This window comes from Tachypleus tridentatus, unplaced genomic scaffold, assembly GCF_004210375.1.
Source record: "Tachypleus tridentatus isolate NWPU-2018 unplaced genomic scaffold, ASM421037v1 Hic_cluster_2, whole genome shotgun sequence".
NCBI lineage: Eukaryota > Metazoa > Arthropoda > Merostomata > Xiphosura > Limulidae > Tachypleus > Tachypleus tridentatus.
Window position 1 is genome coordinate 14,602,901 of NW_027467782.1, and position 17,209 is coordinate 14,620,109.

A 17,209-nucleotide genomic window follows, 5' to 3' on the forward strand; every position below is an offset into this window, starting at 1 on the left:
TCAACTAACACAACACTAACGTCCTCTGACTCTGAAGTTTTTGTCTGTTTATCTCTTCCTCGTCAAAAGGTAATTCATTCTAACTTGAGTTATCGGTTTGTAATTTGTAGCCAATTTTCTGTTGTACATTAACTGAAGTACCTTCGCTTCTTTCAGTGTAATTTTGTTGTTTTTTTATGAGATATACTGCGGGTTGTGTAATTTACAAGTTCTGCCTGTTCTCGAAATTAATAGAAGATTCTTGATCGCAAGAATCAACAAAGTACTAGGTGTGTATGTAATGCTAGCAATTGACAATATTTTTGCCAAGCGACCTTCGGTGAATGATGTAGTTTCGCATGATTTATATAAAATCATGTTATTAACCGGTTTGTCTGTGTGATACTTGTAGGTAAATCGGTTTTTACCTAAAGATAGCTTGGCATGGCCAGGTGAGCTTAGGCGTGCGACTCGCAATCTGAGGGTCGCGGGTTCCTATCTCGATCGCACCAAATATGCTCACCCTTTTAGCTGTGGGGGCATGATAATGTGACTGTCAATCCCACTATTTATTGATGAATGAGTACATTAAGAGTTTGTGAAGACTAGCTACCTTCACTCTAGTCTCACACTGCTAAATTAGTGACGGCTAGCGCAGATAGCCCTCGAGTAGCTTTGCGCGAAATAAAAAAACAACAACAAACAAACACTTGAGTCATCAGCAAAATTCCACCTGGATTGTCATATTTTATGTAAAAACCATATCTGTAGTTACTCTTTTGAAGAGTTTATACTTTTTATTTTGAATTATTCAATTCTTAACAGCATAACTTTCACCTACTTTGTTCGGAGTTTCCAATCAGCTCTTACAAAAATATGAAAATTTGTCTCAAAATTTCATATAAAGTAGTTTTTATTGGTAAAGCATGGGAGTATAGTGTGTATACAATACACAGGATCTGGAAGTAGTTGGATCACTCGTGCCTAACTTTATGATTATTAAACGATAGTAGGCCCGGCATGGCCAAGCGCGTTAAGGCGTGCGACTCGTAATCTGAGGGTCGCGGATTCGCATCCCCATCGCGCCAAACATGTTTGCCCTTTCAGCCGTGGGGGTGTTATAACGTAACGATCAATCCCACTATTCGTTGGTAAAAGAGTAGCCCAAGAGTTGGCTGTGGGTGGTGATGACTAGCTGTCTTCCCTCTAGTCTTACACTGATAAATTAGGGACGGCTAGCATAGATAGCTCTCGAGTAGTTTTGTGCGAAATTAAAAAAAACAAAAACAAAACAATTAAACGATAGTCAACAACAGTGCAAACTATCAACCCATGACTGTGCTTTGGTGTGGGTCATTTCAACACATTTGAGGGAAAGTAGTCAGTCACCACTTGCGTTTTACTCACTTCTTCATAATAATTTATAAAACTATTCACAAATTAAGTTACAGGTTTTGAAAACTAACTTGACTTTTGATCTGCTTCGTGGTTATTTAAAACATTTTTTTTCGAAAGATATCAAATTTCAATTTATTTATTTGCTTGTTAGTATTTTTCTGAAATCACAAACATAGCTCTAATTTGTTTCAGGAACCTTCATTAAAGCTCATTTCTTACCAAAATAGTGTACTTCATGTAAATTGCTCGAAATCAATACACAATCGACGTTCAAAAGTAATTTTTCCAGCAGCTAAGAGGAAAATCTGGGGGGCTTATAGCTTTAAAAATCGGATTTTTGTAGCCGTGTTGGCAGAATGCAGATAGGCTATTGTGTTGTTTTGTAAGTACCAATAAACAAAACAATGAAGAGTTATTTTATTTCTCATAATCTATAATTAATGCTTATTTATAATTTAAAAATATGTAAATATAGCGTTATACAAAATGTAACCAATATGTGACGTAGAGGTTTTCTATTGTCCATGGTTTACTGATTCATTCTGGAAGTTGAGGATGTTCGAAAGGTACTCTACAGCTTTTGGTTATCATAAACCAAATAATTTTCGTGTAAATGGTGAGTTTTTTTTTCTTTATGGTTGCCAAACTTTCTTGAAGATATGTGTGTAATCAAAAGGACAGATGAACCAAATAGAATCATATCGGAACCAACAAAACAAAAACAAATTTAGGCGTTAGAATAGAACGTTTAAGAAGTTAGTTTTCCCAATACCATTTTATTATATGTTGTATGATCGTACTCTTACTCTTAATACCATAGTGAAGCATGTAATACTAACAATAAAGCTGAGTTAGAAACTACATTATCAACAAAAGTTTTATTGTTGCATTAGAGACGCATTAAATCTTCTGGAATTAGACTGCAGTCTGAAGCAGTAGATATAATACATAACGTTTTGGAAAGTATGGGATCTATTGGTCAATCCTGGCTCTTACTGTCTCTAATTTAAAATATAAATTTTAATGAATATTTTTTTTTAAATCTTAAAGCCAATCCATATCATTTATATATTTATCAAGACTTCTGTTAAACTCGTATAAATTTTCTGTTCTATAACATCCAAAGACAGCCCCCTCCAAAAGCCAACTATCTTGTAAAAAGAATTAAGTTATCTTAGCTGAAGGTGACTTCTACTATGCCAGTGTTTATACTTGGGTCCCTTAGTCTTACTATTCTCACTGTTAAGTATGAATAAAGATGATGCATCAACATTATCAATTCCTTTTACAATCTTAAACACCTCTATCATATTACATCCCTCCACCAATTCTTCTTTTTCCAAGAGAAAGCAGAATGAGAGATTTCAGCCACTTTTCATATGACAACTCCTCCATCCCAGACATCTTTCTAGTAACCCAACTTTGAACCCCTTCAAAAATTCAAAGCTCTTCTAAGACTGAACACAATACTCTAAATATGACATAACCAATGAATCATACAATGAAATTATAACTGCTTTAGACTCATATTGAAAATCTCTGTAGATACAGCCTAAAATTTTATTTTTCCTACCACTAGCAATAACACAATGCTTGGATAGCTTTTGAGACTGATCAGCTATTTCTTCCTGATCTACTCTTACTCTCATCAACACAAATAGTAACCTTTTGAAAGAATGTCAGAAGATTTTGTAAGGCAAGGTTTTCCATCAGTGAAACCACGTTAGCTGTTTAATAAAACTCTAAACTTGGTTAAATAACTTTTTGAAGTGTTTTTTTTTTTAATCAGACTCTACAAAATGTGATCTACAGCTGATGTAAGACTAATGGGTCTGTAAGTACTGGAACAATTTTCATCACCCCTATTGATAAGAGAAGTTACATTAGCCACTTTTCAATTTATTTTGTTTTTCATTAATATTATTTCCAATACTCTTCATGAGTCAACATTGTTTTTACTTGCTGCTACCATGTTCTTTATGTAAGGAAAATATTTACCTTGTATATTGAACATTTTTTCTTTAAAGATTTTCCATATTTGCTTTGTGTTTCAGCACAACACAGTTGCCCAATTCACAATAGATAATTCTTGTTGCTTTCCTTCAAAATTTGATTTTTAAAATTTGGAACCAAAATATTCTGAATTCAATATCCAGGAAAAATATCAAACTTAATACAACAGTGATCACTTGTACCCATGTGTTCTCCAATTTCCTACATATATTTTTGAAGCTACAACAAATCTCAAATAGTAGTTTGCAGTAAGACTAAGGGAAGGGAAATTTAAAAAAAGTTATTGATGCATATATATAAATACAGGGAGCAGTGTGTGTGTTTACATATATATAAATACAGGGAGCAGTGAACGTGTTCACATATGTGTACATACAGGGAGTGCTGTGTGTGTTTACATATATATTGTTACAACTTCCTATTGTTACAAATGTTAGTAAGGTTTGTTGTGCACATTTATTCATTATATTGTCAAACAGCATTTGATTTTGTGTTTTAATCTAACAATTTATTATTTAGGAAGAGATAAATGAAAAAGGGCATTACCTGAAACATTGTAACAACAAACGTACATATATTAAAGTGTGTGCATACTGTAGTTAACTTTGTGGTGGTTCTATCTTCAACATTTCCTTTTTTTCCATTAACAACAACCACACATAGTTTCTTTTATCAAAACTATTGTCTTCCCCACCACAGCAATTGATTACCTCATATTGTCAAAATGTTACGTAGTTTTTGTCAAGTGTAAAGCTTTAGAAACTAGAACAGTTAATTCTAATCATCATTAAATGCTGAAACAAATGTAGTACAAAGTGATATTTGATGAAAATGTTTTCATTTTTCAAAAGGGTTCCTCTTGAATTTTTTATTAAGAACAGAATCTACTTGTTAGTGGTGATTCAGGTTGTTGCTGCACTTTGTTATAACATGTATGGTATAAGCCAGATTATTTTTATTCATTCTCAGTGGATGGGAAACACACAACCACTCAAGGTTATGTCTACTTTTTACATGTTGCATGGCAGTAATGTTAACTGTAATGTGTTTCAGACTAACCAAATCATGCTACTCCAAACATCAGCTCCTTATATTTGTGCAGACATCTGTAATATCACTTTACGCATGATGTGGAATAAGTGATTAATGAAGATCTTTTGTGTTAATTTTTACAGTAACTGGATATTTACATTGATTCAATTCAATTATGTATGATATTGTGTTTCCTGTATAATAAGATATGCATACAGTTTTATTATTGTACAAATATTTTAAACAGGTGATTTTCCATTGTTCATTTGTTTTTTAAAGCATAATAATTTTATCACTAGAATCTGGTAATAAACAAGTACATTACAGATTCTGATGACATTTATTTAATTGTTTTAGTGGTTCAGCTGGCGTATATAAAGCCATAGATAGAGGAACTGGGTTGGAAGTTGCTGTTAAGAAGATTTGTCTGACTGATCAACCTGATAAAGAAGGTTTAATTACTGAACTATTAATATTGTGTGATGTGAAACATGTTAACCTTGTGAACTATTTGGATAGTTATCTTGTAAGAGATGAACTCTGGACAAGTGTTCTTAGTGTTATATATTAATTAATTCTCCCGTAATTTTAAGTTTACATTCTGTAGAGTGTACATTAAGGTAATACCCATTAAACTTAGTAAGGCAAATTTAAGTAACACTATTGGTGTAAGAATAATTTCACATGTAACTCTCACAGGTTTGCTTTTTTAAAATTCTGGTTATAAATAATACATGATAATTTTTACATGAAAGACTGTGGGTTACAGCCACAATTGCTTTTGATATACTGATTTTCATTTCAATTTGTATATATTATAACCATAAGTTTTCAAGCCATAAACAAAATGCATTGAAATTGAACTGAGTTCACTGCATGTTTTTAAAAAAAGATTTTCGGGTACAAGCTACAATGTGGGATTAAAAAATGTATCCTTGGTTTTGAAGGTGACTGATGAAGTGGGACCCACATTGTAGTGGGGATACACTGTTTTTCAACCTTAACCTCCAATTTGCTAGCCTTATATAAGAAGATAAGAAATCAGGAGAGTGAGATGTGGGTGCTTGAGCCCACAATGTCCCACAAGATCTTAAATTTATTTGAAGGAAGTGTGCAGTCTCAATTGTTTCACTTTTTTTTAATAGGCTTTCTCCTGCAGTTAAAAGAGAACACTAATTCTATGGCTTTTTCATGAAGTTCATTTTCCCCTTTCATTTTTGCATATAGTTTGATAGCGTTAATATAACTTAAATGTGCGATGAAGTACAAATTTATATTTTCTCATTATCTTTTCCATTTTGTTCATTTGCTGATTCTCTCACACTGTTACCATCTTGTGATTCTATTATAGATTTTAAATCAGTTTCATTAGTTTCTAGAAAACATTCTTGGGAAGTTTCACAAAACTTTCCACGTTTACAGAATCATCTGCATCAGACTTCTCAATTAAAGTTTGGATTTCACTAGAATCATCACAACAAATAACTTCTGCACAATCTCTGCCATTATCAAGAATAAATCCACAGTTTCCAAAGCACTTTATTACCCATTCATCTTTTACGTATTTGATTGAATGATTTAAAAATGCAATTGCCTCTAACACATCAATTTTCCTGGTCATTTCAGATGCTCCCTTACAGTTGTCCATACTTGTAACAATATGCTGAAAGATCAATATTCTGTATTTCAATTTTATAAACTGTATAATTCCATTATCCAGTGGCTGTAGAACTGATTTTGTACATGGAGATAGAAAAACTAAAGAAACGTTTGAAAGTTGAACTTTTGGGTGACAAATTGCATTATCTAGGAAAAGTAGTACATTCCTGTTTTCTTGTTCCATTCTTTTGTTTAATTTGTTCAAAAATTCCTTGAATATAGCACTTGTCATCCATGCATTATTATTCCCTTTCCATTTCACAGGAAATTAATTCTTCCTTAAATTTTTGAAACAATCCAGATTTTCACTTTAACCTGTTACCCATGGGTTCTCTAGTTTTCCATCAGCAAAAGCAACCAAAAGTACAGTCAATCATTTATTCGAATAGCGGTCTTCAGAATAATGATGGCAGAAAAAATGAACAGAATGTATTTAATCAATGCTTACTGTTACAAAATGTCTGAGAATTTATTAATATTTAAACAAATTGCTAATTAAACAAGAATTTATTTATATTTAAAGAAATTGTTAATCGATAAGAAATTAATATTTTATCAAAAACATTTTTTCTGCCTTAATCAGGTTCTAAATTTACTTGTTGACAGATGAGGTAGGTGAAAGATAGTTTTATATCCATGTTACACAAGTTCCATCATGTAGAGGGCCTTTCATAAGAGAAATCTTAAGATAATGCTGCAAATTTTGATATTTCCTGCTTGTGCAGGTTTCCACCTCATGCAGTTTCTGGCTTAAACAGGTGTTACTGCATTTATTTCAAAACATTGTTTTTCTCCTCTCAAAATGACTGTGTTATAACAAAGTTAAAATAACTTCAGAATTCATGCTATAACTAATAATAAATATAATTGGCTTAAAAATGAATCCCTGAAATTAAGTTTCTCAATGAAAAGAATGAAACTGTTTACAGTCAGACAACAGTAGAGAAATATTTGGTTTGATGTAGCTGAGTTTAAGATTAAGATGAGGTTCTATATTGAAAATAAGATTCCTTCTTAAGTTTTGATGTTAGCCAGCACTGATAATCCCAACTCACATGTGCACGCAATCTAGTAGGAAATGATAAATGATACCTAACTTCTTTCTTTGACAATGTTGGAAACTGTCCATTACTATGCAAGTAAAATAATATGACTTTCACTTCAAGACATCCTGTGAAGTGATCTCCACAAGCTGTTGTTTGTTTGAAGGTGTCAAGTTATTTGGTAATGTGTTCAAAGTGATGAGAAAGTAGTTCCTCATCCACTCACAGTCACTATCACATTTGGAAAGATACTTATGAAGATCTTTCTTGAAGTCCTTCAAGTGTCTCTTCATTACGTTCAAAATATTTTAAGCAAGCGCTTCAGATAAGTTCATAGCCACATGAATAAAAAATGGAAAAGATTTCAGTTTACTACAACCAAAATGTGTACTCCATCGCTCCAGTTTTGCAATCATTGCATTGACTTTGTCTCGCATGTAGAATACTGATATAAGCTTGCCTTGGAATGATATATTTAGGTTGTTGAAATGAGCATATATCTATTGTTTAGCTTGCATTGCTTCCCATCATCACTTCTTTGGCAATTGGTTTGATTAGTGTCTCTTCTACTACTTCAATAGCTCTGGCATTTACAGCTACATATGATACTATAAAAGAGGTTTTCACAGATTTCACATTATCATTCCCTGCCACACTGTGCTTTACTTTCTGGGAGACTGGAGTGCCCTTTCTTTTTTCTTTGAAAAATGCAGTAGCTTACATGTGGTATTCCTCATGGTTTGTTTCAAAATGACGTTTGAGTTCCCCATATGTACAGCACATAATGGAATAGGCCTTCTTTCATTGCTTGCCCATCAAAATCCAATTTACAAATAATTTTCATCATATTTACATGATATTTTTGGTTTCTTTGCATCTGGTACTTTTACAACACTAACAAACAGTTTTGGTGATTCATTAAATTGGTTCTCATAGCTATCACCACTTTATCACATTTCTTTTACAATCTTTACCATTTTACCTCAGAAATCCTGTTTTTAACCAGTAATCTATGGCTTAGACAGAACATCATTAAATGAAAATCTTCTTCTACATACCACCTAAAATTATCTTGTGTGATACCAGAAGTACATGTATCACACTTTTGTTAACACTGTTCTGGATAATAATGATATCTTAAGAGTGCTGAAGAAGTAAAATTATTTTATTTTTCAATTCATGAAGAATTATTGGAAGAACTTTGGTGTGGGTATTTGTATTTGATGTATGATTAATGGCAGAATCTTAAGTAAGAAAAAATATTCTGTCTTATTATTTATATGTAACTATTAAAGAATAACATATAAGTGAAATTTTAAACTTTGTTTAGGTGATAATATAATATTATTTGGTACTTGGCTCTTTGAATGCTGTTCTCACATAAACCTGTCTGTCTGAAAATGAAATATCAACAGTTGGTAAAGAAGCATGATATATTGATTGTTTTTTAGTAGAGGGTTTTTGTTGTTTTTTACAGATATCTGATTATAGTAATTCTTCAAAGTCTGTTCAATAACTATTGAAGTTCCTTTTTAAAACTCTCTAAACATGGTAACAAAATTGGACACTTCTAAAACTTGAGTGAAAAAAATATTTCAAATAACATTTCAGCCAGTAATAGTGAATTTCCATGTAAAATTAATGTGGTTATCATAGTGTAAACTGTGTGGCTCTTTCTTCACTTCCAGTGCATTTTAGGAAGCCACATCTTCAACAAATTTACAAATATTCTTGTTAATTTACTATTGGAAAGATATAACTGTGCTAAATATCAATGAAAACTTGTACATTTTGTTATTAAATGCGCAGCATATTTTTTAATCTTCTATCATACAAGTTATTAATTTGAAAAAGAATATGAAAGGGCTGATAGTTCAAATAAAATGAAACCTTAAGAAATAGTTCAGTCTTAAAATAACCTAAAACTTTAGTCTTAGATTTTATAATACACTAAATGACAAAACTCATTCATGTTATAAAGAATACACATTTAAAAACTGCTGCAGGTGGTGGCCTAGTCTTTCAGGATAAACTAGAAACATGAAAAATCTACTGAGTATATAATGTAAACAGTATTATGCTAATAACATTGTTTACGTATAATGATAGAAAATTTTGTCTCTGCATGTGTATTGACACCATATCTCCAAAGGATAGAGCCTAGAAACCTGAAAATTTGCACCAATACTATATGGACTCTCAGGTTGTGCATCTGGGTTTTATTACGTGTTCACATATATGTGCATCTGTTTAGAAAAGAAGCTGGGGAAAAACATATAGAAAATAATACGTGACAACCACATCTTCAGATTTCAGAAACCTAAAGTTTTGCACCCATACCAAGAGACCTCTGAAGGCGAGCATCTAAGTACTATATATCCATGTGTATATGCATCTATCCAAGGAAACAAAGTAGCAGAATAGAACAGAGAAAAAAATTGGTTCCTTGTATTTCAAACAGAAATCACAGACAGACATGCATGTGTGTGCATATGTACATCTTAAGGAGGCAAAGTAGTAAAAGAAACTACATAGAAAATAGATTTTTCCCTATATAATATATATTAATATATAGAATAATCAAATCAATTTGTCAATGGCATGTTCCAACAAAAGTTTTTATGTCATGTTGCTTCATTAGAAATGTTCATAGGTATAACTTTCATGATAAAATGGGTTCAAGATACACACAGTAACATAGTTGTTTAGTAAAGGTGGAATGGTCTGTTTTGGGGGGCCTGGCATGTCCAGATGGTTAGGGTAATCAGTTTGTAATCTTAAGGTTGTAGGTTTTAATCCCTTTTACATCAAACATGCTCATCCTTTTAACTGTGGGAGCATTTTCATGTGACTGTCAGTCCCACAATTTGTTGCACAAGGAGTATCCTATGAGGTGGTGATGATTATCTTTCCTCTGGTCTCACACTGTTAAATTAGGGGTGGCTAATGCAGATAGCCCTTCTGTAGCTTTGCATAAAATTCAAAAACAAACACCTTTTTGGGACCATGCCATTTTATTATGAGGTAGGGCCCATACCATTTTGCCAGCATTGACAGTCATGTATTACCCATTCATTTCTTTTGAGGGGCCCCATGTGTCATGACGCATGGCTAGTCAACCTCTTTTATGTTGAATATATCAAGCTAATAAACTGAGCATAGCTAGAAGTTTCATTTATATAACAACATCTAATATGTATAAAAGCCAAGGTGATTTGCCAAGTCCTTTCTAGCAATGGCTTTTATGTCGTGTTGATCAGCTATAGAAGTATATTTTAATACTTTTCTTTACCTATTTTCAGAAAATATAAAATGAAACATAAATAGCAAAACTTAACCATATGCTGATTTGTTTAAAGTTGTTATTAAAAATGTTGGTTATATGACAGAAAATACTGAAACAATTTAAATTTAATGTTGCACAGGGGCAGTCACTTAAAGTTGTTGGTCTTGACCTACAAAGCCCATTCTTTTCTCATGGTTGCGTGCAGAATCCCCTCTACAACTTCTGTGTTCACTGCTAAACTGTATGCCATTTCTCTAGCCCTGGATCATATTGAAGCTAAGCAGTACTCCAACTGGACTATTTATATTGACTCGCTTGGTGCTCTACTGGCTCTGGAATTGCTTCACTTTGGTTCATACCCTGTTGTTGCCGATATTTAAAACCGACTGGGCCATTTTTCTTTAACATCTATTTCTATCCAGTTTTTCTGGATGTCGGGCCATGTTGGTATTCGCGTAAACGAGCTCGCTGACGCAGCAGCTAAATCTATCTGCTCACTCACTATCACTGCTGTGCCTGTTCCATACATGGACTGTGGTCCTTTATTAAAGGCTCGTCTCCGTGAAAGCAATCATTTCTAAATAAAAGCTGTCTTGCTTCTGTAAGGATCGGAAAGAGGAAGTTGTTTTACCTAGACTATGCACTAGTCACAGTTTTTAACTCTTCGTTTTCTTTTATCTGGGACTGATGCACAAATGTGTTGCCTATGTAACACTCAGGTCGCAATAAGGCACATTTTACTGTCTTGCCGCCGTTATGATTCTCAACTGTCCCAAGGTCTATCCGCAACGTTAGACTGTTATTGATGATGGTGACACCGTCGACCTTAGAAATGTTTCCAGTTTCTTAAATGCCATTAATCTTGTTAAAGCAATTTAAGGTTTATGTGATCCACTTTTAAGAATCAAAATCCATTTAGTTCGATTTGAAATTATAAAATGGCCGTTACGTCAACCACCTCGGAACCAGGACAGGAAAGACCAACTTCAGGTGGCTGACGGTGGTTTTTATACTTACCTGATAGTCTTCTTGACGAGTTATGATAATTACAATTATGCTACAGAAAGTCATTTACAACTTGTATTACTATAGTTTTTCTCTTAAAGCTGTAGACTGGATGTCAAGGTATAATTAACATTTTTGTTGATATTTATTTAGTTGTTTCGTGTCATCTGATCTATACAAAGTGAATTATTCTATCTTTTGTGTGTGTGTGTTTTTAAATAAGGGAACATATTACAATATTAATTTCAAACATTTTACAAACAAGTCTTGTGGTGGGTCAGTGGCAACTTTACAAACTTACAATGCTGGTGATTACCCGGGATCGAGCCTGTATCGTTTATTTTGAAATTGATGTTCTAATGATTCGGTACTTTCAGCGAGATTAGGTTTTACCAGGTTTACTTTGCATTCAGCTTCTTTCTGGATGAAGATCAGTGCACAATGCATGGTCAGAAGGTTTTTTTAAAAACTTAATTCATTATTTTTACAATTCAGCCTATCAATGGTTTCATTAAAAGGGTTACAGCCGTTTTTCTTGAGAATATTTAACTCTTCTTGAAAATGCCGAATAGTCAGGTTTGTAGGTAAATACAGTTACGTCAGAAAGTCAGTGATGTCGAGAAAACCCACTTGTAGAAAAAAGGGTTCCTTTGGGTTGAGAAAATGTTTTACGCAGAGGAGCGAACAACGTTTCGACTTTCTTCGGTCATCGTTTTGTGAAACTGACGAAAACCGAAGAAGGTCGAAACGTTGTTCGCTCCTCTACGTAAAAAATTTTCTCAACCCAAACAAACCGTTTTTACATACATATTTTACGACAGAAAGTGTTACGTACCCCTGCGTCTCGAGTAGTTTTTGCTCATAACTTAAAAAGTATCACGATTACGCTAATAAAAGTACAATATATTATAAATATTATACTAACACACATCTAGATAAAGTTTTATGTAAATTGAACGACAAATAAACTGTTTATAGACAAATAACCAAACATAGGAGGGGCAGAAAGTGTTCGTGCGTCTACTTTAATGGTCAGTGGCGCAATCTCTCCTCATAGCCCTCCATGATCGTTTGACAGTACTCGACTGGTATTTTCTTACTGGTGCTTACTTCAACCCCAGTTTCCCTTACCAGTTTCGGTATGTCATTACGTGTTAAACTAGGGTGCCTACAAACTTCTCTGAGAACCTCCCTCATGGTTTTCTCTGGAATTTTGGTGGGGCGTTTGGAACGAGGGAGATTAGCAGTTGATCCTGTAAGCTTAAACCTGGCAATTATGCTTTTAACAGTAGATTTCGGCACATTAAGTTGTGTAGTAATACCGGAAAGACACACACGAGACTTGTATTTTACAATAATTCGGTTTTTTAAATCACTGGACAGTTGTTTCCTGTTTGCCATGATGACCAAGCAGATAATGACGGAGACGGCGCTAAGTTGCCGGAATTTCATTTTTTGCTGGCTAAATTCCAATAATTATGAACTAAGTGTCTAGTTCTGGAATGGTATAATGTAGTTTATTCGCCAAACTAAAGAATATTTTTAGGGGAATATCAGTTTTTCCCACGTTCTGATCTGTACGAACACTTTCTGCTCCTCCTATATTTGGTTATTTGTTTATAAACAGTTTATTTTCGTTTAAATTACATAAAAAATATGTAGATGTGTGTTAGTATAATTTTTATAATATATGATACTTCTATTAGCATACTCGTGGTACTTTTTAAGTTACGAGCAAAAAACCACTCGGGACGCAGGGGTACGAACACTTTTTGTTCTAACTAATTTTTCTAGCCATCTCCTGGATTTCGGGTCTTCCAGTCATTCTGTTCACACAGCGTCTCTTGTATCAAACGGTCTTTTTCACACAGCTATTCTCTGATTTCTTTCTGCTCTTTTCTAAACTCGACTCCTGAGAAAAACAAGCTGGAACTTAATTTTTTTAGTGAACAGCTTCTGTCACACCGGAGACTAAAAATAAGCTCATTCTGTTCCTTTAACTGTGTTCTTAAGGTAAGTATCACCTTATTGGTCTTTTCAGTTTGTTCTTTCATCTATGCTATTGTGTTTTTCATAACTGCTTCCATGACAGCAAGCTTCCTTTTTAGCATTTTAACTTCGTAAGCCTGTTGGAGGAAAAGATAAACTGTAATGAAGTAACAACAGCAGAAAGAGAAATAAGGAGTGGAGTTGTGTGTAATATAATGATTTAGGATGTATTTTGTAGGGATAATAATTTAAGAATAAATCCTCCTTCCGAAAACAAAAGGAGTGGAGTGTATAATATACACTGCTGGCCAAAATCTAAATTCCAATGAACATAAAGAAAAAATATGAATTTTACGTTGTTAGATTCAACCACTTATTTGAGTAGAGCTTCGAAAAATAAAAATAAGGAAAGAGGAAACAAAAATAAAAACTTTTTTAGCATTTAATAAGAAAAAGAGAGTGGAGTTGTGTGTAATATAATAAATTAGAATGTAATCTGCAGTGATAATAATTTAATACTAAATCCAGTATAAAAACACTCCCGCCAATAAAAAAGCGAGTTTTAATTGGTTGGATGATTATTGCTGAGTACAAAGCTACGCAACCTTTTGTGGCCGCAACGGTTATGAAACCCAGTTCTCAGCGTTAGAAACCTTCACACTTGACGCTCCACTTTGGAAGAAAGGGAGAAAGCGACTTTTACTCAATAGCATTGCCAAAAATAAAGACGAACATTTAGTACAAGTTCCAACATCTCATGTACGATAACACTTATTTCTCTGTGTTGTCTCTATATAATGTTATTGTACTAACTTTAGCAAATCAAATGAGTTTTGTGGACTCCGTCTGTCCAAAATTTTGAAGCTGTACAACTGGCTTACTGGTTTGTTTGAATTTCGCGCGGAGCAACACAAGGACTTACAAGTTGCTTTCTTTCAGTATTTACACAAATCTGTGTATATTTATTTATATACATGTATATATATATATATTTTACAATAAAATCGTTTATTTCGTATTTTACTACCAATAACTCTGTTCTGTAAGTTAAATATCGTTATTGTTATATAATTGTAAGCCTTAAATCTTGCCTAACGTTTGTAGTCATTTTTACAATTAATTTCTTTAATAAAGAAAGTGAAATACTGCCGGAGAAAACATATTTATTTGTTGACGTTTCGGGCTACTGTTTCGGTGTTAACAGTAGAAACAAACCTTGAAGAAAAGTGAAACACTAATATTAATTTTTCTATGATTATTTAGTGACGTTTAGGACTACATTCTCTTATTTCTTCCTTTCCAGGTGCCCCCAGTGGCTTAGCGGTATGTCTGCGGACTTGCACGCTAAAATCCGGGTTTCGATACCCGTGGTGGGCAGAGCACAGATAGCCCATTGTATAGCTTTGTGCTTAATTCTAAACAACAACAAATCCTTTCCAGGTAATCGTGTTAAGTTTCTTGCATGGCTGATAAAAAAACTACAAAAGATTCGAACAATCTATTCATTATATTAGATACATCCATAAAAGAAGAACCAAGAAACCAGCAGAAAACGTTCATCGTCATGTAACGAAAGTACCGATATTACACACAAACGAAATTTGTTGACAGTTTATCACAGAGTAGGTAGGCATGTTCCTCGCACATGCAAATATTCTTATCACGCACATGCGTACTAGCTAATAATCACTTTCGCATTGTTTTAAATTTGATTGACATTTTTTACTCGTATATTTTCACGTGGAGAGAAACAAAAAATGTGAAATTGATTACCATAGTAGTTCGAAATGAGGGACCGAGGGGCTATCTGCGCTAGCCGTCCCTAATTTAGCAGGGTAAGACTAGAGGGAAGGCAGCTAGTCATCACAACCCACCGCCAACTATTGGGCTACTCTTTTACCAACGAATAATGGGATTGACCGTACATTATAACGCCCTCACGGCTGAAAAGGCGAGCATGTTTCGTGCGACGGGGATGCAAACCCGCGACCCTTACATTACAAGTCGCACGCCTTAACCCACCTGGCCATGCCTGGCCGAATAGCTCTTGTTTCATATCAAAGATTCGATCTCCATCTCGCTTAACTGAGTTGTAATTACTCAGTCATGATGTAGTGTCCTCCATCTGCTTACCTACTGAGGTCATATCTATATTTGTACCTTCGTACTGCCATATGGATCTGTCTTGTTTGAAACATGTTTATTTGGACATTTCAAGTGTCCAACAGAAGAATTTCAGGATAAAAGAAATGCACTTTGTTAACCCTTTGACAATACTGGCCTGTACCTCTGAATATTACTACGTACTATGAGTAGTGGAAAATAGGAGGGTAGGGAATGAATGACTTATTACAACACTCGTTAAGCCTACATGCAACACAAGATATCGCTATAATGATGGGTGGGGTAGAGAGTATTTTCCAGAAAAGCTATGGTGTTAAAAGTCGAACATCAATTTGTGCACTCAGTCACGTGACTAGACAAGTTGAACAGCTAAATGCTACCGCATGACGTCACCCGAACAAAGGACATGCATATTATATGGAACATTTTCATTTTAGACGAATTTATTTGTTTCACGCGTGATAGTGGATGAAAGAGGTATATAATTATATATATATATATACCGAGAGAGAAGGGGGGTAATGGAGTATCTTGCACTAAATTCAACGAACGAGCAAGATAACAAATGTACTAGATATAGTATACATCTTTTTATCAACCAGAATTATTTCAAACCCTGCCCGAATTTGAGCCCCCGGAACAAAGCTAAAATAAGTCGACCTGAGTTAACCTCATTTTCTCGGTATAAGACCAGTTTTCAGCATAATACTACTTAATGTTGAACAAACTCTGTCTACCACGATATTTCAATATTGTGGATTTCTTAAAAAACAAATTTGAATTTTTCTTAGCACCGGCAGAGGTCACTACTTATTATCACAAATTTAGTATAAAATTTAATCACGTGATCTAGCTGCGTGAATTCCGTACCTGAATTTATACTTTAATTCTGTGTGTGTGTGTGTGTGTGTGTGTGTGTGTCTGTTTGTTTGCTGATAAGCGTGATTATATCTATACATTGAGTTGTCTGTACACCACTGCCTACTATGGGCATCAATATCCGGTTTTTCGCGTAATAAACTTTAGTCTTACTGCTAATTCAGCGGTGAAAATTTGGTATTTTCGAAAACAATTCTTATAGCACACATCAACGCCCTCCTCCCAGTGACACAGCGACGTGTTTGCGGACTTATAACACTAGTACCGGGGTTTTAATACCCGTAATGAGCAGAGCAGTGCACATAGTCCCTGGTGTTGCTTCGTGTTTAACTTCAAACAGTCACACATCAACTCTGTAAAATAATATTTTAAATATTAGAAGTACGTTTTCTTGATATCTTACCCGATTGCTGCGTTTTATAAGAAACAAAACAATGAACAAAGCACAATACTCTCTTCAATCATTCAGTTTTCAGTCATACGTATTTAACTTTTTTGTCGTATATTTTAGAGCTATACAAGTAATATTGATGATCTTTGTTTTATTTGCAACTGATTTAACGTCATTTGTTTATACTGAGAAGCGATGAAATACGTTTTTAGAGGGACACTATTCAGTGATAACATTTTATCAATACACAAGTGAGTTTTATAACTGTATTGGTTTTGCTAAAACAAGTCCTCTAAGACCTATTGTTCAAGATTCTGACCGAGTTCGTATGGTAGAGTATTGTTTATTAGATTTACTCGAGGGATATATGAGCTATCTATCCCTAATTTTGGAATTGTAAGCTCTTGTGCT

The 17,209-nt window shown here is 34.0% G+C and overlaps 1 long non-coding RNA gene across 1 annotated transcript; it reads left to right on the forward strand.

Moving 5' to 3' along the window:
- Positions 1–1,711: 1,711 nt before the first annotated feature.
- On the forward strand, positions 1,712–6,202 carry LOC143242154 (uncharacterized). Its single transcript, XR_013022478.1, has 2 exons — positions 1,712–1,993; positions 4,780–6,202. It is a non-coding gene; the product is annotated as an uncharacterized LOC143242154 (long non-coding RNA).
- The last annotated feature ends 11,007 nt before the right edge of the window (positions 6,203–17,209 follow it).